The sequence below is a fragment of the Patagioenas fasciata genome, chromosome 31 (assembly GCF_037038585.1).
Source record: "Patagioenas fasciata isolate bPatFas1 chromosome 31, bPatFas1.hap1, whole genome shotgun sequence".
Taxonomy (NCBI): Eukaryota; Metazoa; Chordata; class Aves; order Columbiformes; family Columbidae; genus Patagioenas; species Patagioenas fasciata.
The window spans coordinates 2,835,755-2,862,500 of NC_092550.1; the positions used below are offsets into that span (position 1 = coordinate 2,835,755).

Genomic DNA, 26,746 nt, shown 5'->3' on the forward strand with positions numbered 1-26,746 from the left:
CCCTGGGAGCAAGGGGGTCCCCAGGATGTCACAATGGGTCCTGGGGACAATGGGAGGTGCCCAAGATGTCACAATGGACCCTGAGGACAAGCAGGGGTCTCCATGGTGTCACAATGGGTCCCCAGTGACAAGGGGGGGTCCCCATGGTGTCACAATGGGCCCTGGGGACAAACGTGGTTCCCCTCAATATCAAAATGGGTCCTGGGGACAAAGTGGGCTCCTCGGATGTCACAATGGACACTGGGGACAACGGGAGGTCCTGGGACGTCACAATGGGCCCTGGGGACAAAGTTGGTCCCCATGATGTCTCAATGAGCCCCAGTGACAAAGGGGGGTCCCCAGGATGTCACAATGGGCCGTGGGGACAATGAGGGGTCCTGGGACATCACAATGGGTCCTGGGGACAAGGGGGGGACCCCTGAATGTCACAATGGGCCCTGGGGACAATGTGGGGTCCTGGGATGTCACAATGGGCCCCAGTGCCAAAGAGGGTCCCCTGAATGTCACAATGGGCCCTGGGGACAATGGGGGATCCTGGGACGTCACAATGGGCCCTGGGGACAAGGGGGGTGTCCCCTGAATGTCACAATGGGCCCTGGGGACAATGTGGGGTCCTGGGATGTCACAATGGGCCCCAGTGACAAAGGGGGTCCCCTGAATGTCACAATGGGCTCTAGGGACAATGGGGGGTCCTGGGAAGTCACAATGGGCCCTGGGGACAAGGGGGGTGTCCCCTGAATGTCACAATGGGCCCTGGGGAGAAAGGGGGTCCCCAGGATGTCAAAATGGGCCTTGGGGACAAAGTGGGGTTCTTGGATATCACAATGTGACACAGTGCAAAGGGGGTCCCCATGGTGCCACAATGAACCCTGGGGACAAAGGGAGGTCCCTAGGATGTCACAATGGGCCCTTGGGACAATGGGGTTCCTGGGATGTCACAACGGGTCCCCAGTGACAAAGGGGGTCCCCAGGATGTCTCAATGGGCCCTGAGGACAATGGGAGGTTCCCATGGTGTCACAAAGGGTCCCCAGTGACAAGGGAGGTCCCCACGGTGCCAGGATGGGTCCTGCGGACAAGGAGGTCCCCAGGATGTCACCATGGGCCCTGGGGACAAAGGGGGTCCCCAGTCTGTCAGAATGGGCCCTGGGGACAAAGAGACTCCCCAGGATGTCACAATGGGACCTGGGGACAAGGGGGTCCCCAGGAACTCACAATGGGCTCTGGGGACAATGGAGGTTCCCCAGGATGTTCACAATAGGCCCTGAGGACAAGGGGTGGTCCCCATGGTGTCACAATGGGTCCCCAGTGACAAGGGGGTCCCCAAGGTGTCACAATGGGCCCTGGGAACAACGGGGGGTCCTGGGACGTAACAATAGGCCCTAGGGACAAAGGGGGTCCCCACGGTGTTACAATGGTCCCGGGTGACAAAGGGGGATGCCCAGGATGTCACAATGGGCCCTGAGGCAAGGAGGGGTCTCCATGGTGTCACGATGGGTCCTGGGGACAAGGGGGTCCCCAGGATGTAAGAATGAACCCTGGGGACAATGGGGGTCCTGGGACGTCACAATGGGTCCTGGGGACAAAGGGTGTCTCCAGGATGTCACAATGGGCTCTGGGGACAATGCAGGGTCCTGGGACGTCACAATGGGTCCTTAGGACAAAGAGGGGTCCCCAGGATGTCACAATGGGCCCTGGGGACAATGTGGGGTCCTGGGATGTCACAATGGGCCCCAGTGACAAAGGGGGTGCCCTGAATGTCACAATGGGCCCTGGGGACAAAGGGGGGTCCGCAGGATGTCACAATGGGCACTGGGGACAAAGGGGAGGTCCCCATGGTGTCACAATGGGCCCAAGTGACAAGGAGGGTCCCCACGGTGCCACGATGGGTCCTGGGGACAAGGGGGTCCACCAGATGTCACAATGGGCCCTGGGGACAATGGGGTTGCCCAGGATGTCACAATGGACCCTGGGGACAAAGGGGGATCCCCAGGATGTCACAATGGGCCCTGGGGACCAGGGGGGTCCTGCGATGTCACAATGGGCCCTGGGGAGAAAGTGGGTCCCCTGGATGTCACAATGGGCTCTGGGGACAAGGAGGGTCCCCAGGATGTCACAATGACCCCTGCGGACAAGGGGGGTGTCGATGGTTTCACAATGGGCCCTGGGAACAAGGTGGGGTCCCCATAGTGTCACAATGGGTCCTGGGGACAAGTGGGGTCCCCAGGATGTCACAATGGGTCCTGGGGACAATGTGGGGTCCTGGGATGTCACAATGGGCCCCAGTGACAAAGGGGTTCCCCATGGTGCCACAATGGTCCCTGGGGACAAAGGGGGTCCCCAGGATTTGACAATAGCACTGGGGACAAATGGGGGTCATGGGATGTCACAGTGGGCCCTGGGGACAAGGGAGGTCCCCATGGTGTCACAATAAGCCCTGGGGACAAAGTGGGGTGTTGGGATGTCACAATGGGCCCCAGTGACAAAAGGGGGTCCCCATGGTGCCACAATGGGCCGTGGGGACCAGGGGGGGTACTGCAATGTCACAATGGGCCCTGGGGAGAAAGGGGGTCCCCTGGATGTCACAATGGGCTCTGGGGACAAGGAGTGTCCCCAGGATGTCACAATGGGCCCTGGGGACAAACGGGGGTGTCGACGGTGTCAAAATGGGTCCTGGGGACAAAGGGCGTCCCCAGGATGTCACAATATGCCCTGGGGACAAAGGGGGTCCCCACGGTATCAGAATGGGCCCTGGGGACAAAGGGGGGTCCCCTGAATGTCACAATGGGCCCTGGGGACAATGGGGGTCCTGGGATGTCACAATGAGCCCTGCGGACAAGGGTGGTACCCACAGTGTCACAATGGGCCCTGGGCACAAGGGGTGGTCCCCATAGTGTCACAATGGGTCCTGGGGACAAGTGGGGTCCCCAGGATGTCACAATGGGCCCTGGGGAAAAAGAGGGGTCCCCTGAATGTCACAATGGGCCCTGGGGACAAGGGGGTGCTGAGGATGTCACAATGGGCCCTGGGGACAATGGGGGGTCCTGGGACGTCACAATGGGCCCTGAGGACAATGGTGGGTCCCCTGAATGTCACGATGGGCCCTGGGGACAACGGGGGGTCCGCAGGATGTCACAATGGGCACTGGGGACAAAGGGGGGGTCCCCATGGTGTCACAATGGGCCCAAGTGACAAGGAGGGTCCCCACGGTGCCAGGATGGGTCCTGGGGACAAGGGCGTCCCCCAGATGTCACAATAAGCCCTGGGGACAAAGTGGGGTCCTGGGATGTCACAATGGGCCCTGGGGACAATGGGAGTCCCCAAGGTGTCAGAACAAGCCCTGGGGACAAAGTGGAATCCTGGAATGTCACAATGGTCCCCAGTGACAAAGGGGTTCCCCATGGTGCCACAATGGGCCCTGGGGACAAAAGGGGTCCCCAGGATTTCACAATGGCCCTGGGGACAAAGGGGGGTCCTGGGATGTCACAATGGGCCCTGGGGACAAAGGGGGTATCCCCATGGTGCCACAACGGGCCCTGGGAGCAAGGGGGTGGCCAGGATGTCACAATGGACCCTGAGGACAAGCGGGGGTCTCCATGGTGTCACAATGGGCCCCAGTGACAAAGGGGCTCCCCTGAATGTCACAGTAGGTCCTGGGGACAATGGGGGGTGCTGGGACGTCACAATGGGCCCTGGGGACAACGAGGGATCCCCAGGATGTCACAATGGGCCCTGGGGACAAAGAGGGGTCCCCTGAATGTCACAATGGGCCCTGGGGACAAGGGGGTGCAGAGGATGTCACAATGGGCCCTGGGGACAATGTGGGGTCCTGGGATGTCACAATGGGCCCCAGTGACAAAGGGGGTCCCCTGAATGTCACAATGGGTCCTGGGGACAATGGGGGGTCCTGGGACGTCACCATGGGCCCTGGGGACAAGAAGGGATCCCCAGGATGTCACAATGGGCCCTGGGGACAATGGGCGGTCCTGGGACGTCACAATGGGCCCTGAGGACAAGGAGGGATCCCCAGGATGTCACAATGGGCCCTGGGGACAATGGGGGGTCGTTAGACGTCACAATGGCCCCTGGGGACAAAGAGGGGTCCCCTGAATGTCACAATGGGCCCTGGGGAAAATGGGGGGTCCTGGGACGTCACAATGGGCCCCAGTGACAAGAGGGGGTCCCCAGGATGTCACAATGGGCCCTGGGGACAAACAGGGGTCCCCTGAATGTCACAATGGGCCCTGGGGACAAGGGGGTGCCGAGGATGTCACAATGGGCCCTGGGGACAATGGGGGGTCCTGGGACGTCACAATGGGCCCTGCGGACAAGGAGGGATCCCAGGGATGTCACAATGGGCCCTGGGGACAATGGGGGGTCCTGAGACGTCACAATGAGCCCTGTGGACAAGGGTGGTACCCAGGACGTCACAATGTGCCCTGGAGACAAGGGGGGGTCCCCAGGATGTCATAATGGGCCCTGGGGAAAAAGAGGGGTCCCCTGAATGTCACAATGGGCCCTGGGGACAAGGGGGTGCTGAGGATGTCACAATGGGCCCTGGGGACAATGGGGGGTCCTGGGACGTCACAATGGGCCCTGAGGACAATGGTGGGTCCCCTGAATGTCACAATGGGCCCTGGGGACAACGGGGGGTCCGCAGGATGTCACAATGGGCACTGGGGACAAAGGGGGGGTCCCCATGGTGTCACAATGGGCCCTGGGGACAAAAGGGGTTGCCATGGTGCCACAATGGGCCCTGAGGTCAAAGGGGGTCCCCATGGTGCTACAATGGCCCTGGGGACAAAGGGGGGTCCTGGTATGTCACAATGGGCCCTGGGGACAAAGTGGGTGTCCCCATGGTGCCACAACGGGCCCTGGGAGCAAGGGGGTGGCCAGGATGTCACAATGGGTCCTGGGGAAAATGGGGGGTGCCCAGGATGTCACAATGGGCCTTGCGAACAAGGGGTTCCCCAAGATATCACAATGGGCCCTGGGGACAATGTAAGGTCCTGGGCTGTCACAATGGACCCTGAGGACAAGGGGGGTCCCCAGGATGTCACAATGGGGCCTGGGGACCAGGGGGGTCCTGGGATGTCACAATGGGCCCCAGTGACAAAGGGGGTCCCTATGGTGCCACAATGGGCCCTGGGGACAAAAGGGGTCCCCAGGATTTCACAATAGCACTGGGGATAAAGGGGGGTCATGGGATGTCACAATGGGCCCTGGGGACAAGGGAGATCCCCATGGTGCCACAATGGGCCCTGGGGACAAAAGGGGTCCCCAGGATTTCACAATAGCACTGGGGATAAAGGGGGGTCATGGGATGTCACAATGGGCCCCAGTGACAAAGGGGGTCCCCATGGTGCCACAATAGGCCGTGGGGACAAATGGGGTCCCCAGGATGTCATAATGAACCCTGGGGACAAACGGTGGTCCTGGGACATTTCAATGGGCCCTGGGGACAAAGGGGGGACCCCAGGATGTCACAATGGGCCCTGGGGACAAAGGGGGTCCCCTGGATGTCACAATGGGCTCTGGGGACAAGGAGGGTCCCCAGGATGTCACAATGGGTCCTGGGGACAAAGGGGGGTCCCGTGAATGTCACAATGGGCCCTAGGGACAAGGGGGTGCCGAGGAGGTCACAATGGGCCCTGGGGACAATGGGGGGTCCTGGGACGTCACAATGGGCCCTGGGGACAAGAGGGGATCCCTAGGATGTCACAATGGGCCCTGGGGACTAATGTGGTCCCCACGGTGTCACAATATGTCCTGGAGACAAAGGGGGGTCCCCAGGATGTCACAATGGGCCCTTGGGACAATGGGGTTCCTGGGATGTCACATTGGGTCCCCAGTGACAAAGGGGGTCCCCAGGATGTCTCAATGGGCCCTGAGGACAATGGGAGGTCCCCATGGTGTCACAATGTGTCCCCAGTAACAAGGGAGGTCTCCACGGTGCCAGGATGGGTCCTCGGGACAAGGAGGTCCCCAGGATGTCACAATGGGCCGTGGGGACAAAGAGGCTGCCCAGGATGTCACAATGGGACCTGGGGACAAGGGGGTCTCCAGGAACTCACAATGGGCTCTGGGGACAATGGAGGTTCCCCAGGATGTTCACAATAGGCCCTGAGGACAAGGGGTGGTCCCCATGCTGTCACAACGGGTCTCCAGTGACAAGGGGGTCCCCAAGGTGTCACAATGGGCCCTGGGGACAATGGGGGGTCCTGGGACGTAACAATAGGCCCTGAGGACAAGGGGTGGTCCCCATGATGTCACAACGGGTCTCCAGTGACAAGGGGGTCCCCAAGGTGTCACAATGGGCCCTGGGGACAATGCGGGGTCCTGGGACGTCACAATGGGCCCCAGTGACATGGGGGTCCCCAGGATGTCACAATGGGCCCTGGGGACAATGTGGGGTCCTGGGATGTCACAATGGGCCCCAGTGACAAAGGGGGTCCCCTGAATGTCACAATGGGTCCTGGGGACAATGGGGGGTCCTGGGACGTCACAATGGGCCCTGGGGACAAGGAGGGATCCCCAGGATGTCACAATGGGCCCTGGGGACAATGGGGGGTCCTGGGACGTCACAATGGGCCCTGGGGACAAGAGGGGGTCCCCAGGATGTCACAATGGGCCCTGGGGACAAAGAGGGGTCCCCTGAATGTCACAATGGGCCCTGGGGACAAGGGGGTGCTGAGGATGTCACAATGGGCCCTGGGGACAATGGGGGTCCTGGGACGTCACAATGGGCCCTGGGGACACAGAGGGGCCCTAGGACGTCACAATCAGTCCTGGGGACAAGGTGGGGTCCCCTGAGAGTCACAATGAGCCCTGGGAAGAGAGGGGGCTCCCAAGGACATCACAATGGGCCCTGGGAACAATGGGGGGTCCTGGGACGTCACAATTGGCCCTGGGGACAAGGGGGGGTACCCATAGTGTCACAATGGGTCCTGGGGAAAATGGGGTCCCCAGGATGTCACAATGGGCCCTGGGGACAATGTGGGGTCCTGGGATGTCACAATGGGCCCCAGTGACAAAGGGGGTCCCCTGAATGTTACAATAGGTCCTGAGGACAGTGGGGAGTCCTGGGACGTCACAATGGGCCCTGGGGACAAGGAGGGATCCCCAGGATGTCACAATGGGCCCTGGGGACAACGGGGGGTCCTAAGACGTCACAATGGGCCCTGGGGCCAAGCAGGGATCCCCAGGATGTCACAATGGGCCCTGGACACAATGGGGGGTCCTGGGACGTCACAATGGGCCCCGTTGACAAGGGGGCATCCCCAGGATGTCAAAATGCGCCCTGGGGCCCAGGGGGGTCCTGCGATGTCACAATGGGCCCTGGGGACAAAAGGGGTTGCCATGGTGCTACAATGGGCCCTGGGGACAAAGGGGGGTCCTGGGATGTCACAATGGGCCCTGGGGACAAGCGGGGGTCTCCATGGTGTCACAATGGGCCCCAGTGACAAAGGGGGTCCCCTGAATGTCACAATAGGTCCTGGGGACAATGGGGATCCTGGGACGTCACAATGGGTCCTGGGGACAAGGAGGGATCCCCTGAATGTCACAATGGGCCCTGGGGACAAGGAGGGATCCCTAGGATGTCACAATGGCCCCTGGGGACAATGGGGGGTCCTGGGACGTCACAATGGGCCCTGGGGACAAGGGGGGGTCCCCAGGATGTCACAATGGGCCCGGGGGACAAAGGGGTGCCGAGGATGTCACAATGGGCCCTGGGGACAATGGGGGGTCCTGGGATGTCACAATGGGCCCTGGGGACAATGGGGGGTCCTGGGATGTCACAATGGGCCCTGGGGACAAGGGGGTCCCCCAGATATCACAATGGGCCCTGGGGACAATGTAAGGTCCTGGGCTGTCACAATGGACCCTGAGGACAAGGGGGGTCCCCAGGATGTCACAATGGGGCCTGGGGACCAGGGGGTGTCCTGGGATGTCACAATGGGCCCCAGTGACAAAGGGGGTCCCTATGGTGCCACAATGGGCCATGGGGACGAAGGGGGTCCCCTGGATGTCAGAGTGGGCTCTGGGGACAAGGAGGGTCCCCAGGATGTCACAATGGGCCCTGGGGACAAAGAGCGTCCCCAGCATGTCACAATGTGTCCTGGGGACAATGTGGGGTCCTGGGATGTCACAATGGGCCCCAGTGACAAAGGGGGTCCCCATGGTGCCACAATGGGCCGTGGGGACAAATGGGGTCCCCAGGATGTCATAATGAACCCTGGGGACAAACGGTGGTCCTGGGACATTTCAATGGGCCCTGGGGACAAATGGGGGACCCCAGGATGTCACAATGGGCCCTGGGGACAAAGGGGGTCCCCTGGATGTCACAATGGGCTCTGGGGACAAGGAGGGTCCCCAGGATGTCACAATGGGTCCTGGGGACAAAGTGGGGGTGCCGAGGAGGTCACAATGGGCCCTGGGGACAATGGGGGGTCCTGGGACGTCACAATGGGCCCTAGGGACAAGAGGGGATCCCTAGGATGTCACAATGGGCCCTGGGGACTAATGTGGTCCCCACGGTGTCACAATATGTCCTGGAGACAAAGGGGGGTCCCCAGGATGTCACAATGGGCCCTTGGGACAATGGGGTTCCTGGGATGTCACATTGGGTCCCCAGTGACAAAGGGGGTCCCCAGGATGTCTCAATGGGCCCTGAGGACAATGGGAGGTCCCCATGGTGTCACAATGTGTCCCCAGTAACAAGGGAGGTCTCCACGGTGCCAGGATGGGTCCTGGGGACAAGGAGGTCCCCAGGATGTCACAATGGGCCGTGGGGACAAAGAGGCTGCCCAGGATGTCACAATGGGAGCTGGGGACAAGGGGGTCCCCATGAACTCACAATGGGCTCTGGGGACAATGGAGGTTCCCCAGGATGTTCACAATAGGCCCTGAGGACAAGGGGTGGTCCCCATGCTGTCACAACGGGTCTCCAGTGACAAGGGGGTCCCCAAGGTGTCACAATGGGCCCTGGGGACAATGCGGGGTCCTGGGACGTCACAATGGGCCCCAGTGACATGGGGGTCCCCAGGATGTCACAATGGGCCCTGGGGACAATGTGGGGTCCTGGGATGTCACAATGGGCCCCAGTGACAAAGGGGGTCCCCTGAATGTCACAATGGGTCCTGGGGACAATGGGGGTTCCTGGGACGTCACAATGGGCCCTGGGGACAAGGAGGGATCCCCAGGATGTCACAATGGGCCCTGGGGACAATGGGGGGTCCTGGGACGTCACAATGGGCCCTGGGGACAAGAGGGGGTCCCCAGGATGTCACAATGGGCCCTGGGGACAAAGAGGGGTCCCCTGAATGTCACAATGGGCCCTGGGGACAAGGGGGTGCCGAGGATGTCACAATGGCCACTGGGGACAATGGGGGTCCTGGGACGTCACAATGGGCCCTGGGGACACAGAGGGGCCCTAGGACGTCACAATCAGTCCTGGGGACAAGGTGGGGTCCCCTGAGAGTCACAATGAGCCCTGGGAAGAGAGGGGGCTCCCAAGGACATCACAATGGGCCCTGGGAACAATGGGGGGTCCTGGGACGTCACAATTGGCCCTGGGGACAAGGGGGGGTACCCATTGTGTCACAATGGGTCCTGGGGAAAATGGGGTCCCCAGGATGTCACAATGGGCCCTGGGGACAATGTGGGGTCCTGGGATGTCACAATGGGCCCCAGTGACAAAGGGGGTCCCCTGAATGTTACAATAGGTCCTGAGGACAGTGGGGAGTCCTGGGACGTCACAATGGGCCCTGGGGACAAGGAGGGATCCCCAGGATGTCACAATGGGCCCTGGGGACAACGGGGGGTCCTGGGACGTCACAATGGGCCCTGGGGCCAAGCAGGGATCCCCAGGATGTCACAATGGGCCCTGGACACAATGGGGGGTCCTGGGACGTCACAATGGGCCCCGTTGACAAGGGGGCATCCCCAGGATGTCAAAATGCGCCCTGGGGCCCAGGGGGGTCCTGCGATGTCACAATGGGCCCTGGGGACAAAGGGGGTCCCCTGGATGTCACAATGGACTCTGGGGACAAAGGGGATCCCCACGGTATCAGAATGGGCCCTGGGGACAAAGGGGGGTCCTGCGATGTCACAATGAGCCCTGCGGACAAGGGTGGTACCCACGGTGTCACAATGGGCCGTGGGAACAAGGGGGGGTCCCCATAGTGTCACAATGGGTCCTGGGGACAAGTGGGGTCCCCAGGATGTGACAATGTGTCCTGGGGACAATGTGGGGTCCTGGGATGTCACAATGGGCCCCAGTGACAAAGGGGCCACCTGAATGTCACAATGGGTCCTGGGGACAATGGGGGGTCCTGGGACGTCACAATGGGTCCTGGGGACAAGAAGGGATCCCCAGGATGTCACAATGGGCCCTGGCGACAAAGGGGGTCCTGGGACGTCACAATGGGCCCCAGTGACAAGGGGGGGTCCCCAGGATGTCACAGTGTGCCCTGGCTACAAAGAGGCGTCCCCGGAATGTCACAATGGGCCCTGGGGACAAGGGGGTGCAGTGGATGTCACAATGGGCCTTGGGGACAATGGGGGGTCCTGGAATGTCACAATGGGCCCTGGGGACAATGGGGGTCCCCAGGATGTCACAATGGGCCCTGGGGACAATGGGAGTCCCCAAGGTGTCAGAACGAGCCCTGGGGACAAAGTGGAATCCTGGAATGTCACAATGGCCCCCAGTGACAAAGGGGTTCCCCATGGTGTCATAATGGGCCCTGGGGACATAAGGGGTCCCCAGGATTTCACAATAGCACTGGGGACAAAGGGGGGTCATGGGATGTCACAATGGGCCCTGGGGACAAAGGGGGGTCCTGGGATGTCACAATGGGGCCCAGTGACAAAGAGGGTCCCCATGGTGCCACAATGGGCCCTGGGGACAAAGGGGGTCCCCAGGATGTCACAATGGGCCCTGGGGACAAACAGCGTCCCCAGCATGTCACAATGGGCCCCGGGGACAAAGAGGGGTCCCCTGAATGTCACAATGGGCCCTGGGGACAATGGGGTGCAGTGGATGTCACAATGGGCCCTGGGGACAATGGGGGGTGTCCAGGATGTGAGAATGAGTCCTGAGGACAAGGGGGGGTCCCCATGGTGTCACAATGGGTCCCCAGTGACAAGGAGGGGTCCCCATGGTGTCACAATAGGTCCTGGGGACAAAGTGGGGTCCAAGAATGTCACAATGGGCCCTGGGGACAAAAGGGGTTGCCATGGTGCCACAATGGGCCCTGGGGTCAAAGGGGGTCCCCATGGTGCTACAATGGGCCCTGGGGACAAAGGGGGGTCCTGGGATGTCACAATGGGCCCTGGGGACAAGCGGGCGTCTCCATGGTGTCACAATGGGCCCCAGTGACAAAGGGGGTCCCCTGAATGTCACAATAGGTCCTGGGGACAATGGGGATCCTGGGACGTCACAATGGGCCCTGGGGACAAGGAGGGATCCCCAGGATGTCACAATGGGCCCTAGGGACAAAGCGGGGTCCCCTGAATGTCACAATGGGCCCTGGGGACAAGGAGGGATCCCTAGGATGTCACAATGGCCCCTGGGGACAATGGGGGGTCCTGGGACGTCACAATGGGCCCTGGGGACAAGGGGGGGTCCCCAGGATGTCACAATGGGCCCGGGGGACAAAGGGGTGCCGAGGATGTCACAATGGGCCCTGGGGACAATGGGGGGTCCTGGGATGTTCACAATGGGCCCTGGGGACAATGGGGGGTCCTGGGATGTCACAATGGGCCCTGGGGACAAGGGGGTCCCCCAGATATCACAATGGGCCCTGGGGACAATGTAAGGTCCTGGGCTGTCACAATGGACCCTGAGGACAAGGGGGGTCCCCAGGATGTCACAATGAAGTCGTGGGACAAAGGGGGTCCCCAGGATGTCACAATGGGGCCTGGGGACCAGGGGGTGTCCTGGGATGTCACAATGGCCCCAGTGACAAAGGGGGTCCCTATGGTGCCACAATGGGCCATGGGGACAAAGGGGGTCCCCTGGATGTCAGAGTGGGCTCTGGGGACAAGGAGGGTCCCCAGGATGTCACAATGGGCCCTGGGGACAAAGAGCGTCCCCAGCATGTCACAATGTGTCCTGGGGATAATGTGGGGTCCTGGGATGTCACAATGGGCCCCAGTGACAAAGGGGCCCCCTGAATGTCACAATGGGTCCTGGGGACAATGGGGGGTCCTGGGATGTCACAATGGGCCCTGGGGACAATGGGGGGTCCTGGGACGTCACAATGGGCCCCAGTGAGAAGGGGGGTCCCCAGGATGTCACAATGGGCTCTGGGGACAAAGAGGGGTCCCCTGAATGTCACAATGGGCCCTGGGGACAAGGGGGTACAGTGGATGTCACAATGGGCCCTGGGGACAATGGGGGGTCCTGGAATGTCACAATGGGCCTTGGGGACAATGGGGGTCCCCAGGATGTCACAATGGGCCCTGGGGACAATGGGGTTGCCCAGGATGTCACAATGGGCCCTGGGGACAATGGGAGTACCCAAGGTGTCAGAACGAGCCCTGGGAACAAAGTGAAATCCTGGAATGTCAAAATGGCCCCCAGTGACAAAGGGGTTCCCCACGGTGTCACAATGGGCCCTGGGGACAAAAGGGGTCCCCAGGATTTCACAATAGCACTGGGGACAAAGGGGGGTCATGGGATGTCACAATGGGCCCTGGGGACAAGGGAGATCCCCATGGCGTCACAATAAGCCCTGGGGACAAAGTGGGGTCCTGGGATGTCACAATGGGCTCTGGGGACAAGGAGGGTCCCCAGGATGTCACAATGGGCCCTGGGGACAAAGGGGGGTCCTGGGATGTCACAATGGGCCCCAGTGACAATGAGGGTCCTCATGGTGCCACAATGGGCCCTGGGGACAAAGGGGGTCCCCTGGATGTCACAATGGGCCCTGGGGACAAAGGGGGGTCCTGGGATGTCACAATGGGCCCCAGTGACAATGAGGGTCCTCATGGTGCCACAATGGGCCCTGGGGACAAGGGGGGGTCCCCAGGATGTCACAATGGGCCCTGTGGACAAAGAGCGTCCCCAGCATGTCACAATGGGCCCTGGGGACAATGGGGGGTCCCCACGGTATCAGAATGGGCCCTGGGGACAAAGGGGGTCCCCTGAATGTCACAATGGGCCCTGGGGACAGTGGGGGGTCCTGGGACGTCTCAATGAGCCCTGGGGACAAGGGGGGGTCCCCAGGATGTCACAATGGGCCCTGGGGACAAAGAGGGGTCCCCTGAATGTCACAATGGGCCCTGGGGACAAGGGGGTGCAGTGGATGTCACAATGGGCCCTGGGGACAATGGGGGGTGTCCAGGATGTGAGAATGAGTCCTGAGGACAAGGAGGGGTCCCCATGGTGTCACAATGGGCCCTGGGGACAAAAGGGGTTGCCATGGTGCCACAATGGGCCCTGGGGTCAAAGGGGGTCCCCATGGTGCTACAATGGGCCCTTGGGACAAAGGGGGGTCCTGGGATGTCACAATGGGTCCTGGGGACAAAGGGGGTGTCCCCATGGTGCCACAACGGGCCCTGGGAGCAAGGGGGTGGCCAGGATGTCACAATGGGTCCTGGGGAAAATGGGGGGTGCCCAGGATGTCACAATGGACCCTGAGGACAAGCGGGGGTCTCCATGGTGTCACAATGGGCCCCAGTGACAAAGGGGCTCCCCTGAATGTCACAATAGGTCCTGGGGACAATGGGAGGTCCTGGGACGACACAATGGGCCCTGGGGACAACGAGGGATCCCCAGGATGTCACAATGGGCCCTGGGGACAAAGAGGGGTCCCCTGAATGTCACAATGGGCCCTGGGGACAAGGGGGTGCAGAGGATGTCACAATGGGCCCTGGGGACAATGGGGGGTCCCCTGAATGTCACAATGGGCCCTGGGGACAAGGGGGTGTCCCTAGGATGTCACAATGGGCCGTGCGGACAAGGGTGGTACCCACGGTGTCACAATGGTCACTGGGCACAAGGGGGGGTCCCTATAGTGTCACAATGGGTCCTGGGGACAAGTGGGGTCCCCAGGATGTCACAAGGGCCCTGGGGACAATGTGGGGTCCTGGGATGTCACAATGGGCCCCAGTGACAAACGGGGGCCCCTGAATGTCACAATGGGCCCTGGGGACAATGTAAGGTCCTGGGACGTCCCAATGGGCCCTGGGGACAAGGAGGGATCCCCAGGATGTCACAATGGGCCCTGGGGACAATGGCGGGTTCTGGGACGTCACAATGGGCCCTGGGGACAAGGGGGGGTCCCCAGGATGTCACAATGGGCCCTGGGGACAAGGGGGTGCTGAGGATGTCACAATGGGCCCTGGGGACAATGTGGGGTCCTGGGATGTCACAATGGGCCCCAGTGACAAAGGGGGTCCCCTGAATGTCACAATGGGTCCTGGGGACAATGGGGGGTCCTGGGACGTCACAATGGGCCCTGGGGACAAGGAGGGATCCCCAGGATGTCACAATGGGCCCTGGGGACAATGGGCGGTCCTGGGACGTCACAATGGGCCCTGAGGACAAGGAGGGATCCCCAGGATGTCACAATGGGCCCTGGGGACAATGGGGGGTCGTTAGACATCACAATGGCCCCTGGGGACAAAGAGGGGTCCCCTGAATGTCACAATGGGCCCTGGGGAAAATGGGGGGTCCTGGGACGTCACAATGGGCCCCAGTGACAAGAGGGGGTCCCCAGGATGTCACAATGGGCCCTGGGGACAAACAGGGGTCCCCTGAATGTCACAATGGGCCCTGGGGACAAGGGGGTGCCGAGGATGTCACAATGGGCCCTGGGGACAATGGGGGGTCCTGGGACGTCACAATGGGCCCTGCGGACAAGGAGGGATCCCCAGGATGTCACAATGGGCCCTGGGGACAATGGGGGGTCCTGAGACGTCACAATGAGCCCTGCGGACAAGGGTGGTGCCCAGGACGTCACAATGGGCCCTGGGGACAAGGGGGGGTCCCCATAGTGTCACAATGGGTCCTTGGGACAAGTGGGGTCCCCAGGATGTCACAATGGGCCCTGGGGACAATGTGGGGTCCTGGGATGTCACAATGGGCCCCAGTGACAAAGGGGGTCCCCTGAATGTCAAAATGGGTCCTGGGGACAATGGGGGGTCCTGGGACGTCACAATGGGCCCTGGGGACAAGGAGGGATCCCCAGGATGTCACAATGGGCCCTGGGGACAATGGGCGGTCCTGGGACGTCACAATGGGCCCTGAGGACAAGGAGGAATCCCCAGGATTTCACAATGGGCCCTGGGGACAATGGAGGGTCCTGGGACGTCACAATGGGCCCTGGGGACAAGAGGGGGTCCCCTGGATGTCACAATGGGCTCTGGGGACAAGGGGGGTCCCCAGGACGTCACAATGGGCCCTGGGGACAAAGGGCGGTGTCGACGGTGTCACAATGGGCCCCAGTGTCAAAGGGGGTCCCCATGGTGCCACAATGGGCCCTGGAGACAAAGGGGGTCCCTTGGATGTCAAAATGGGCTCTGGGGACAAGGAGGGTCCCCAGGATGTCACAATGGGCCGTGGGGACAAGGAGGGGTCCCCTGAATGTCACAATGGGCCCTGGGGACAATGGGGGGTCCTGGGACGTCACAATGGGCCCCAGTGACAAGAGGGGGTCACCAGGATGTCACAATGGGCCGTGGGAACAAACAGGGGTCCCCGGAATGTCACAATGGGCCCTGGGCACAAGGGGGTGCAGAGGATGTCACAATGGGCCCTGAGGACAATGGGGGGTCCTGGGACGTCACAATGGGCCCTGCGGACAAGGAGGGATCCCCAGGATGTCACAATGGGCCCTGGGGACAATGGGGGGTCCTGGGACGTCACAATGAGCCCTGCGGACAAGGGTGGTACCCAGGATGTCACAATAAGCCCTGGGAACAAGGGGGGGTCCCCATAGTGTCACAATGGGCCCTGGGGACAAGGAGGGATCCCCAGGATGTCACAATGGGCCCTGGGAACAATGGGGGGTCCTGGGACGTCACAGTGGGCTGTGGGGACAAGGGGGGGTCCCCAGGATGTCACAATGTGCCCTGGGTTTCAAAGAGGCGTCCCCTGAATGTCACAATGGGCCCTGGGGACAATGGGGGGTCCTAAGACGTCACAATGGGCCCTGAGGACAAGGAGGGATCCCCAGGATGTCACAATGGGCCCTGGGGACAATGGGGGGTCCTGGGACGTCACAATGGGCCCTGGGGATAAAGAGGGGTCCCCTGAATGTCACAATGGGCCCTGGGGACAAGGGGGTGCAGTGGATGTCACAATGGGCCCTGGGGACAAAGGGGATGTCCACATGGTGCCACAATGGGCCCTGGGAGCAAGGGGGTCCCCAGGATGTCACAATGGGTCCTGGGGACAATGGGAGGTGCCCAAGATGTCACAATGGACCCTGAGGACAAGCAGGGGTCTCCATGGTGTCACAATGGGTCCCCAGTGACAAGGGGGGGTCCCCATGGTGTCACAATGGGCCCTGGGGACAAACGCGGTTCCCCTCAATATCAAAATGGGTCCTGGGGACAAAGTGGGCTCCTCGGATGTCACAATGGACACTGGGGACAACGGGAGGTCCTGGGACGTCACAATGGGCCCTGGGGACAAAGTTGGTCCCCACGATGTCTCAATGAGCCCCAGTGACACAGGGGGGTCCCCAGGATGTCACAATGGGCCGTGGGGACAATGAGGGGTCCTGGGACATCACAATGGGTCCTGGGGACAAGGGGGGGACCCCTGAATGTCACAATGGGCCCTGGGGACAATGTGGGGTCCTGGGATGTCACAATGGGCCCCAGTGCCAAAGTGGGTCCCCTGAATGTCACAATGGGCCCTGGGGACAATGGGGGATCCTGGGACGTCACAATGGGCCCTGGGGACAAGGGGGGTGTCCCCTGAATGTCACAATGGGCACTGGGGAGAAAGGGGGTCCCCAGGATGTCAAAATGGGCCTTGGGGACAAAGTGGGGTTCTTGGATATCACAATGTGACACAGTGCAAAGGGGGTCCCCATGGTGCCACAATGAGCCCTGGGGACAAAGGGAGGTCCCTAGGATGTCACAATGGGCCCTTGGGACAATGGGGTTCCTGGGATGTCACAACGGGTCCCCAGTGACAAAGGGGGTCCCCAGGATGTCTCAATGGGCCCTGAGGACAATGGGAGGTCCCCATGGTGTCACAAAGGGTCCCCAGTGACAAGGGAGGTCCCCACGGTGCCAGGATGGGTCCTGCGGACAAGGAGGTCCCCAGGATGTCACCATGGGCCCTGGGGACAAAGGGGGTCCCCAGGATGTCACAATGGGCCCTGGGGACAAAGAGACTCCCCAGGATGTCACAATGGGACCTGGGGACAAGGGGGTCCCCATGAACTCACAATGGGCTCTGGGGACAATGGAGGTTCCCCAGGATGTTCACAATAGGCCCTGAGGACAAGGGGTGGTCCCCATGGTGTCACAATGGGTCCCCAGTGACAAGGGGGTCCCCAAGGTGTCACAATGGGCCCTGGGAACAACGGGGGGTCCTGGGACGTAACAATAGGCCCTAGGGACAAAGGGGGTCCCCACGGTGTTACAATGGTCCCGGGTGACAAAGGGGGATGCCCAGGATGTCACAATGGGCCCTGAGGCAAGGAGGGGTCTCCATGGTGTCACAATGGGTCCCCAGTGACAAGGAGGGTCCCCATGGTGTCACGATGGGTCCTGGGGACAAGGGGGTCTCCAGGATGTAAGAATGAACCCTGGGGACAATGGGGGGTCCTGGGACGTCACAATGGGTCCTGGGGACAAAGAGGGGTCCCCAGGATGTCACAATGGGCCCTGGGGACAATGTGGGGTCCTGGGATGTCACAATGGGCCCCAGTGACAAAGGGGTTCCCCATGGTGCCACAATGGTCCCTGGGAACAAAGGGGGTCCCCAGGATTTGACAATAGCACTGGGGACAAATGGGGGTCATGGGATGTCACAGTGGGCCCTGGGGACAAGGGAGGTCCCCATGGTGTCACAATAAGCCCTGGGGACAAAGTGGGGTGTTGGGATGTCACAATGGGCCCCAGTGACAAAAGGGGGTCTCCATGGTGCCACAATGGGCCGTGGGGACCAGGGGGGGTACTGCAATGTCACAATGGGCCCTGGGGAGAAAGGGGGTCCACTGGATGTCACAATGGGCCCTGGGGACAAACGGGGGTGTCGACGGTGTCAAAATGGGTCCTGGGGACAAAGGGCGTCCCCAGGATGTCACAATATGCCCTGGGGACAAAGGGGGTCCCCACGGTATCAGAATGGGCCCTGGGGACAAAGGGGGGTCCCCTGAATGTCACAATGGGCCCTGGGGACAATGGGGGTCCTGGGATGTCACAATGAGCCCTGCGGACAAGGGTGGTACCCACGGTGTCACAATGGGCCCTGGGCACAAGGGGGGGTCCCCATAGTGTCACAATGGGTCCTGGGGACAAGTGGGGTCCCCAGGATGTCACAATAGGTCCTGGGGACAATGTGGGGTCCTGGGATGTCACAATGGGCCCCAGTGACAAAGGGGGTCCCCTGAATGTCACAATGGGTCCTGGGTACAATGTGGGGTCCTGGGACGTCACAATGGGCCCTGGGGACAAGGAGGGATCCCCAGGATGTCACAATGGGCCCTGGGGACAATGGGGGGTCCTGGGACGTCACAATGGGCCCCAGTGACAAGGGGGGGTCCCCAGGATGTCACAATGGGCCCTGAGGACAAAGAGGGGTCCCCTGAATGTCACAAAGGGCCCTGGGGACAAGGGCGTGCCGAGGATGTCACAATGGGCCCTGGGGACAATGGGGGGTCCTGGAATGTCACAATGGGCACTGGGGACTATGGGGGTCCCCAGGATGTCACAATGGGCCTTGGGGACAATAGGAGGTTCTGGGATGTCACAATGGGCCCTGGGGACAATGGGGGGTGCCCAGGATGTGAAAATGAGTCCTGAGGACATGGGGGGGTCCCCATGGTGTCACAATGGGTCCCCAGTGACAAGGAGGGGTCCCCATGGTGTCACAATAGGCCCTGGGGACAATGGGGTCCCCTGAATGTCACAATGGGCCCTGGGAACAAAAGTGGTTGCCATGGTGCCACAAGGGGCCCTGGGGTCAAAGGCGGTCCCCATGGTGCTACAATGGGCCCTGGGAGCAAGGGGGTGGCCAGGATGTCACAATGGGTCCTGGGGACAATGGGGGGTGCCCAGGATGTCACAATGGACCCTGAGGACATGGGGAGGTCCCCATGGTGTCACAATCCCCAGTGACACGGGGGGGTCCCCATGGTGCCACAATGAGCCCTGGGGACAAAGGGAGGTCCCTACAATGTCACAATGGGCCCTGGGGACTAATGAGGTCCCCACGGTGTCACAATGCGTCCTGGAGAAAAAGGGGGGTCCCCAGGATGTTACAATCTGCTCTTGGCACAATGGGGTTCCTGGGATGTCACAATGGGCCCTGGGGACAATGGGGTTGCCCAGGATGTCACAATGGACCCTGGGGACAAAGGGGGGTGGGCAGGATGTCACAATGGGCACTGGGGACAAAGGGGGGGTCCCCATGGTGTCACAATGGGTCCCCAGTGACAAGGAGGGTTCCCCATGGTGTCACAATAGGCCCTGGGGACAAAGTGGGGTCCAAGAATGTCACAATGAGCCCTGGGGACAAAGGGGGGTCCTGGGATGTCACAATGGGCCCTGGGGACAAGAGGGGATTCCTAGGATGTCACAATGGGCCCTGGGGACTAATGTGGTCCCCACGGTGTCACAATATGTCCTGGAGACAAAGAGGGGTCCCCAGGATGTCACAATGGGCCCTTGGGACAATGGGGTTCCTGGGATGTCACAATGGGTCCCCAGTGACAAAGGGGGTCCCCAGGATGTCTCAATGGGCCCTGAGGACAATGGGAGGTCCCCATGGTGTCACAAAGGGTCCCCAGTGACAAGGGAGGTCCCCACGGTGCCACAATGGGTCCTGCGGACAAGGAGGTCCCCAGGATGCCACAATGGGCCCTGGGGACAATGGGGTGTCCTGGGACGTCACAATGGGCCCTGGGGACAAAGAGGCTGCCCAGGATGTCACAATGGGACCTGGGGACAAGGGGGTCCCCAGGACTCACAGTGGGCTCTGGGGACAATGGAGGTTCCCCAGGATGTTCACAATAGGCCCTGAGGACAAGGGGTGGTCCCCATGGTGTCACAATGGGTCCCCAGTGACAAGGGGGGTCCCCAAGTGTCACAATGGGCCCTGGGGACAATGGGGGTCCCGGGACGGAATAATAGGCCCTGGGGACAAAGGGGGGGTGCCACAGTGTCACAATGGGCCCTGGGGACAAAGGGGGTCCCCACGGTGTTACAATGGTCCAGGGGGAAAAAGGAGGATGCCCAGGATGTCACAATGGGCCCTGAGGACAAGGGGGGCTCCCCAGGGTGTCGGAATGGGTCCCCAGTGACAAGGAGGGTCCCCATGGTGTCACGATGGGTCCTGGGGACAAGGGGGTCCCCAGGATGTAACAATGGACCCTGGGGACAATGGGGGGTCCTGGGACGTCACAATGGGCCCTGGAGACAAAGGGGGTCCCCAGGATGTCACAATGGGCTCTGGGGACAATGTGGGGTCCTGGGACGTCACAATGGGCCCCAGTGACAAAGGGGGTCCCCAGGATGTCACAATGGGCCCTGGGGACAATCTGGGGTCCTGGGACGTCACAATGGGCCCTGGGGACAAGGAGGGATCCCCAGGATGTCACAATGGGCCCTGGGGACAATGGGGGGTCCTGGGACATCACAATGGGCCCTGGGGACAAGAGGGGGTCCCCAGGATGTCACAATGGGCCCTGGGGACAAAGAGGGGTCCCCTGAATGTCACAATGGGCCCTGGGGACAAGGGGGTGCCGAGGATGTCACAATGGGCCCTGGGGACAAGGGGGGGTCCCCAGGATGTCACAATGGGCCCTGGGGACAAAGAGGGGTCTCTAAAGTGTCACAATGGGCCCTGGGGACACAGAGGGGCCCTAGGACGTCACAATCAGCCCTGGGGACAAGGGGGGGGTCCCCTGAAAGTCACAATGAGCCCTGGGAACAGAGGGGGTCCCCAGGACGTCACAATGGGCCCTAGGAACAATGGGGGTCCCTTGAAGGTCACAATGGGCCCTGGGGACAATGGTGGGTGTCCTGAATGTCAAAATGGGCCCTGGGGACAAAGGGGGGGTCCGCAGGATGTCACAATGGGCACTGGGGACAAAGGGGGAGTCCCCATGGTGTCACAATGGGCCCAAGTGACAAGGAGGGTCCCCACGGTGCCACGATGGGTCCTGGGGACAAGGGGGTCCCCCAGATGTCACAATGGGCCCTGGGGACAATGGGGGGTCCTGGGACGTCACAATGGGCCCTGGGGACAATGGTGGGTCCCCTGAATGTCAAAATGGGCCCTGGGGACAAAGGGGGGTAGCAGGATGTCACAATGGGTACTGGGGACAAAGGGGGCGTCCCCATGGTGTCACAATGGGCCCAAGTGACAAGGAGGGCCCCACGGTGTCACGATGGGTCCTGGGGACAAGGGGGTCCCCCAGATGTCACAATGGGCCCTGGGGACAATGGGGTTGCCCAGGATGTCACAATGGACCCTGGGGACAAAGGGGGATCCCCAGGATGTCACAATGGGCCCTGGGGACAATGGGAGTCCCCAAGGTGTCAGAACGAGCCCTGGGGACAAAGTGGAATCCTGGGATGTCACAATGGCCCCCAGTGACAAAGGCGTTCCCCATGGTGCCACAATGGGCCCTGGGCACAAAGGGGGTCCCCAGGATTTCACAATAGCGCTGGGGACAAAGGGGGGTCAGGGGATGTCACAATGGGCCCTGGGGACAAGGGAGGTCCCCATGGTGTCACAATAAGCCCTGGGGACAAAGTGGGGTCCTGGGATGTCACAATGGGCCCCAGTGACAAAGGGGGTCCCCATGGTGCCACAATGGGCCGTGGGGACAAAAGGGGTCCGCAGGATGTCACAATGGGCCCTGGGGACCAGTGGGGGTCCTGCGATGTCACAATGGGCCCTGGGGACAAAGGGGGTCCCCTGGATGTCACAATGGGCTCTGGGGACAAGGGTGGTACCCACGGTTTCACAATGGGCCCTGGGAACAAGGCGGGGTGCCCATAGTGTCACAATGAGTCCTGGGGACAAGTGGGGTCCCCAGGATGTCACAATGGGCCCTGAGGACAATGTGGGGTCCTGGGATGTCACAATGGGCCCCAGTGACAAAGGGGGTGCCCTGAATGTCACAATGGGTCCTGAAGACAATGGGGGGTCCTGGGACGTCACAATGGGCCCTGGGGACAAGGAGGGATCCCCAGGATGTCACAATGGGCCCTGGGGACAAGGGGGTGCCCTGAATGTCACAATGGGCCCTGGGGACAATGGGGGGTCCTAAGACGTCACAATGGGCCCTGGGGACAAGGAGGGATCCTGGGATGTCACAATGGGCCCCAGTGACAAGGGGAGGTCCCCAGGATGTCACAATGGGCCCTGGGGACAAAGAGGGGTCCCCAGGATGTCAAAATGGGCCCTGGGGACAATGGGGGGTCCTAAGACGTCACAATGAACCCTGGGGACAACGGGGGGTCCTGGGACGTCACAATGGGCCCCAGTGACAAGGGGCGGTCCCCAGGATGTCACAATGGGCCCTGGGGACAAAGAGGAGTCCCCTGAATGTCACAATGGGCCCTGGGGACAATGGGGGTCCCCAGGATGTCACAATGGGCCCTGGGGACAATAGGAGGTTCTGGGATGTCACAATGGGCCCTTGGGGTTTAGAAGTCAGGTCTAAGAGTGCAGCGTTTGGGGTGCAGGGGCTTGGGGGGAAATTTAAGGTTGCAGAGTGTGGGGTTCACAGGACTGGGGCACAGGATTTGGGGGTGCGGGGTTTCAGGGTTCAGGATTTGGAGGTGTGGAGTTTTGGGGTGCAGGGGTTGGGAGTGCAGGGTGGTGGGGGTGAGAGATTTGGGTGCAGGATTTGGGGGTGCAGAGTCTTGGGAGGCAAGGATCCGGGTCTGCAGGATTTGGGGGTTCAGTGTTTAGGGCAGCACAATCTTGGGGTGCAGGGGTTTGCAGTGAAAGGTTTGGCAGGCAGGATTTGGGGTGCAGGATTCTGGGGTGCTGGGTTTGGGGTACAGGATTTGGTGTTGCAGGGATGGGGTTGAAGGGTTTGGGTTGCCAGGCCTTTGAGGTGCAGGATTTGGAGGTGCAAGGTTTGGGAGGGAATTCTTTGGGGTGCAGGGTTTGGGGGCAGGTTTAGGGGTGGAGGGTATAGGACGGAAAGATTTGGGAATGCAGGGTTTGGGGTGCAGGTTTCGGGGTTCAGGAAGGTAGGGAGGGCAGGATTAGGGGGTGCAAGGTTTCAGTTGTAGGGTTTAGGGGTGCAGAGTTTGGTAGGGCCGAATTTGGGGGTGCAGGATCTGGGGTGCAGGGTTTGGGAAGACAGGATCGGGGGTGGAGGATTTGGGGATGCAGGATTGAGGGGCAGGGTTTTGGTGCAGGGCTTGGGGTCAGGATCTGGGGTGCAGGTTTGGGAAGAGTATTTTGGGGTGCAGGATTTTGGGTGCCGTGTCTGCGGGGCAGGTTTGGGGTGATCACTGCTGATCCGCACACACTCTCTCTCTCTGTCCCCATTGTCCCCAATGCCCCCTTACCTGTCTCACCTCCCTCTCCAGCTCCGCTCCCACCCCCCCAATCCCCCTCAGCGGGGCCAGCCCGGGGTGCAGCTCCTGCAACGGCTCCTCCTCTGCATTCATTAACAATTAACACCCTCAGCAGCGCTAATTAACACCCCCCCCACCCCCCCATATCCCCGCTGCCCCCTAATTACCCCCTAATTCGCGATAATCACCCCTAATTCCCCCTCATTACTCACCCAGCAGCCCCTCGATGTCCGCAGCCGCCATCTTGCCCCGCCGGGAGGGCCACAAACCACCTCAAAATTGACCCAAAATAGCGCTTTTTCAACCCAAAACCCTCCCGCTGAGGCTCCCCGAGCTGTGTCCCCAAAGCCCCCGCTGTTGTCACCTCGGGAAAAGCGCGAAAAAAGCGGCCCCGGGGGTCCCCGCGCTTCGTTTCGCGCTCTGAGGGAAAGCGCGGGAAAACGAGCGGAGACGGAAAGAGCCGAGCGGAGCCGAATGGGCCCGAGCGGAGCCGAATGGGCCCGAGCGGAGCCGAATGGGCCCGAGCGGAGCCGAACGGCGCCCGAGCGGAGCCGAATGGGCCCGAGCGGAGCCGAGCGGCGCCCGAGCGGAGCCGAACGGCGCCCGAGCGGAGCCGAACGGCGCCCGAGCGGAGCCGAACGGCGCCCGAGTCCCGGCCGGGGCCGAACGCACCCGAAGGGACCCGAAGTCTACCCGAAGGGGTCCGAGTGGAGCCGAACGCACCCGAAGGGACCCGAACCCACCCGAGTGGACCCGAACCCACCCGAAGGGACCCGAACCCACCCGAGTGGACCCGAACCCACCCGAGTGGACCCGAACCCACCCGAAGGGGCCCGAACCCACCCGAAGGAGCCCGAACCCACCCGAGTGGACCCGCACCCACCCGAAGGGGCCCGAAGTCTCCCCGAAGGGACCCGAACCCACCCGAAAGTGCCCCAAAAGGCGCCAAACTCCCAAATCCCCCCCTTTTTACCCCAAAACCCGTGTTCCGCTCCCCCCCCGGCCCCTCCTCTTCCTCCCCGCCCCCCCCCCCCCCCCCCCACTTTCTCCCCCTTTTTCCGCCTCACGATCGTTTCCCGCCGCGGCGGCGGCTGCGAGCGAGGCCACGCCCCCTTCCTCAGGAGGTGGCCAATGGGAAGCGGCGGGGAGGTGCGTGGCCACGCCCACTATGCGTGGCGTGCGCAGAGGCGGCTCCGAGAGGAGCCGAAGATACACGAAGGGAGCCGAAGGGACCCGAACGCACCCGAAGGGACCCGAACGCACCCGAAGGGACCCGAGTGGGGCCCGAACGCACCCGAGGGGACCCTAAGGCAGCCGAAGGGACCCGAACGCACCCGAAGGGACCCGAGTGGGGCCCGAACGCACCCGAAGGGACCCGAACGCACCCGAAGGGACCCGAACGCACCCGAAGGGACCCGAGGGGACCCGAACACACCCGAAGGGACCCGAAGGGACCCGAGTGGGGCCCGAACTCACCCGAAGGGACCCGAGGGGACCCGAACGCACTTAGGGGGCTCCATGAGTCACTTATGGGTCACTATGGGGCACTCCTGGGTCCCTAAGGGGGAAATTATGGGGGTCTATGGGGAGTTCAGGAGGGACCCAGGAGTACCCCAAGGGACCCAGGAGTACCCCAAAGGACCCAGGAGTTCAGGAGGGACCCAGGAGTGCCCCAAAGGACCCAGGAGTTCAGGAGGGACCCAGGAGTGCCCCAAAGGACCCAGGAGTGCCCCAAAGGACCCAGGAGTGCCCAAATGTGTTGTGTTTTGTTTTTTCTCTCTTGTTTATGTCCTCTTTTACCTGAAATGGGACAATGGGGGCAATGGGGGCAATGGGGGGCAATGGGAGTCAATGGGGTCAATGGGGGGCAATGGGAGTCAATGGGTCAATGGGGTCAATGGGAGTCAATGGGGGGCAATGGGGGTCAATGGGGGGTCAATGAAGTCAATGACTCAATGGCTCAATGGGGTCAATGGGGATCAATGGGTCAATGGGTCAATGGGGTCAAAGGGGATCAATGGGTCAATGGGGTCAATGGGTCAATGGGGATCAATGGGGGGCAATGGGGATCAATGGGTCAATGGGGTCAATGGGGTCAATGGGTCAATGGGGGTCAATGGGAGTCAATGGGGTCAATGGGTCAATGGGGTCAATGGGGTCAATGGGGGTCAATGGGGATCAATGGGTCAATGGGGTCAATGGGTCAATGGGGATCAATGGGGGGCAATGGGGATCAATGGGTCAATGGGGTCAATGGGGTCAATGGGTCAATGGGGGTCAATGGGAGTCAATGGGGTCAATGGGTCAATGGGGTCAATGGGGTCAATGGGGTCAATGGGGGTCAATGGGGGTCAATGGGGATCAATGGGTCAATGGGTCAATGGGGTCAATGGGGTCAATGGGGATCAATGGGGGTCAATGGGGGTCAATGGGGTCAATGGGGGTCAATGGGGATCAATGGGTCAATGGGTCAATGGGGATCAATGGGGTCAATGGGAGTCAACGGGGTCAATGGGTCCCAGGGTCACATTCCCGCTGTCCCTGTCCCCGCTGTCCCCGCTGTCCCAGGGCTCAGTGCTCACTCCTCATTGGTTCCTGGCCTTTTGCATTCATTAATATTCGGTTAATTATTCGTTAAGGTTTTCTTGCCATAGTTGAGCCCAGCAGGAACCCCCGGGGTCCTAAAACCCTCCCTCTCTATGGGTCCCTATGGGTCTCTATGGGTCCCTATGGAGCTCTATGGGGCTCCTTGGATCTCTATGGGGTCCTATGGGTCTCTATAGGTCCCTATGGGGTTCCATGGGGCTCTGTGGTTTCCTATGGGCCTCTATGGGGCTCTATGGGTCCCTATGGGTCCCTATGGGTCCTTATGGGTCTTAATGGGTCTCTATGGGGCTCCTTGGGTGTCTGTGGGTCCCTATGGGGCTCTTTGGGGCTCTATGGGTCCCTATGGGGCTCCTTGATGCTCTATGGGTCTCTATGGAACCCCCAGGGTCCTAAACCCCTCCCTCT

General features: G+C 61.3%; 1 long non-coding RNA gene across 5 annotated transcripts in view; it reads right to left on the reverse strand.

Moving 5' to 3' along the window:
• LOC139825934 (uncharacterized) overlaps positions 1-25,202 on the reverse strand; it is a 67,094-nt gene extending 41,892 nt beyond the window's left edge. For 2 of the 5 annotated variants that reach the window (XR_011736086.1, XR_011736087.1), the window contains exons 1-2: positions 24,802-25,201; positions 23,947-24,006 (exon numbers count right to left, since the gene is read on the reverse strand). This is a non-coding gene — a long non-coding RNA (uncharacterized lncRNA). Of the gene's footprint in view, positions 1-23,087; positions 23,818-23,946; positions 24,007-24,801 lie in introns of those variants that run through there. The other 3 variants (XR_011736088.1, XR_011736089.1, XR_011736085.1) reach the window with 3 other exon arrangements.
• Positions 25,203-26,746: the final 1,544 nt, after the last annotated feature.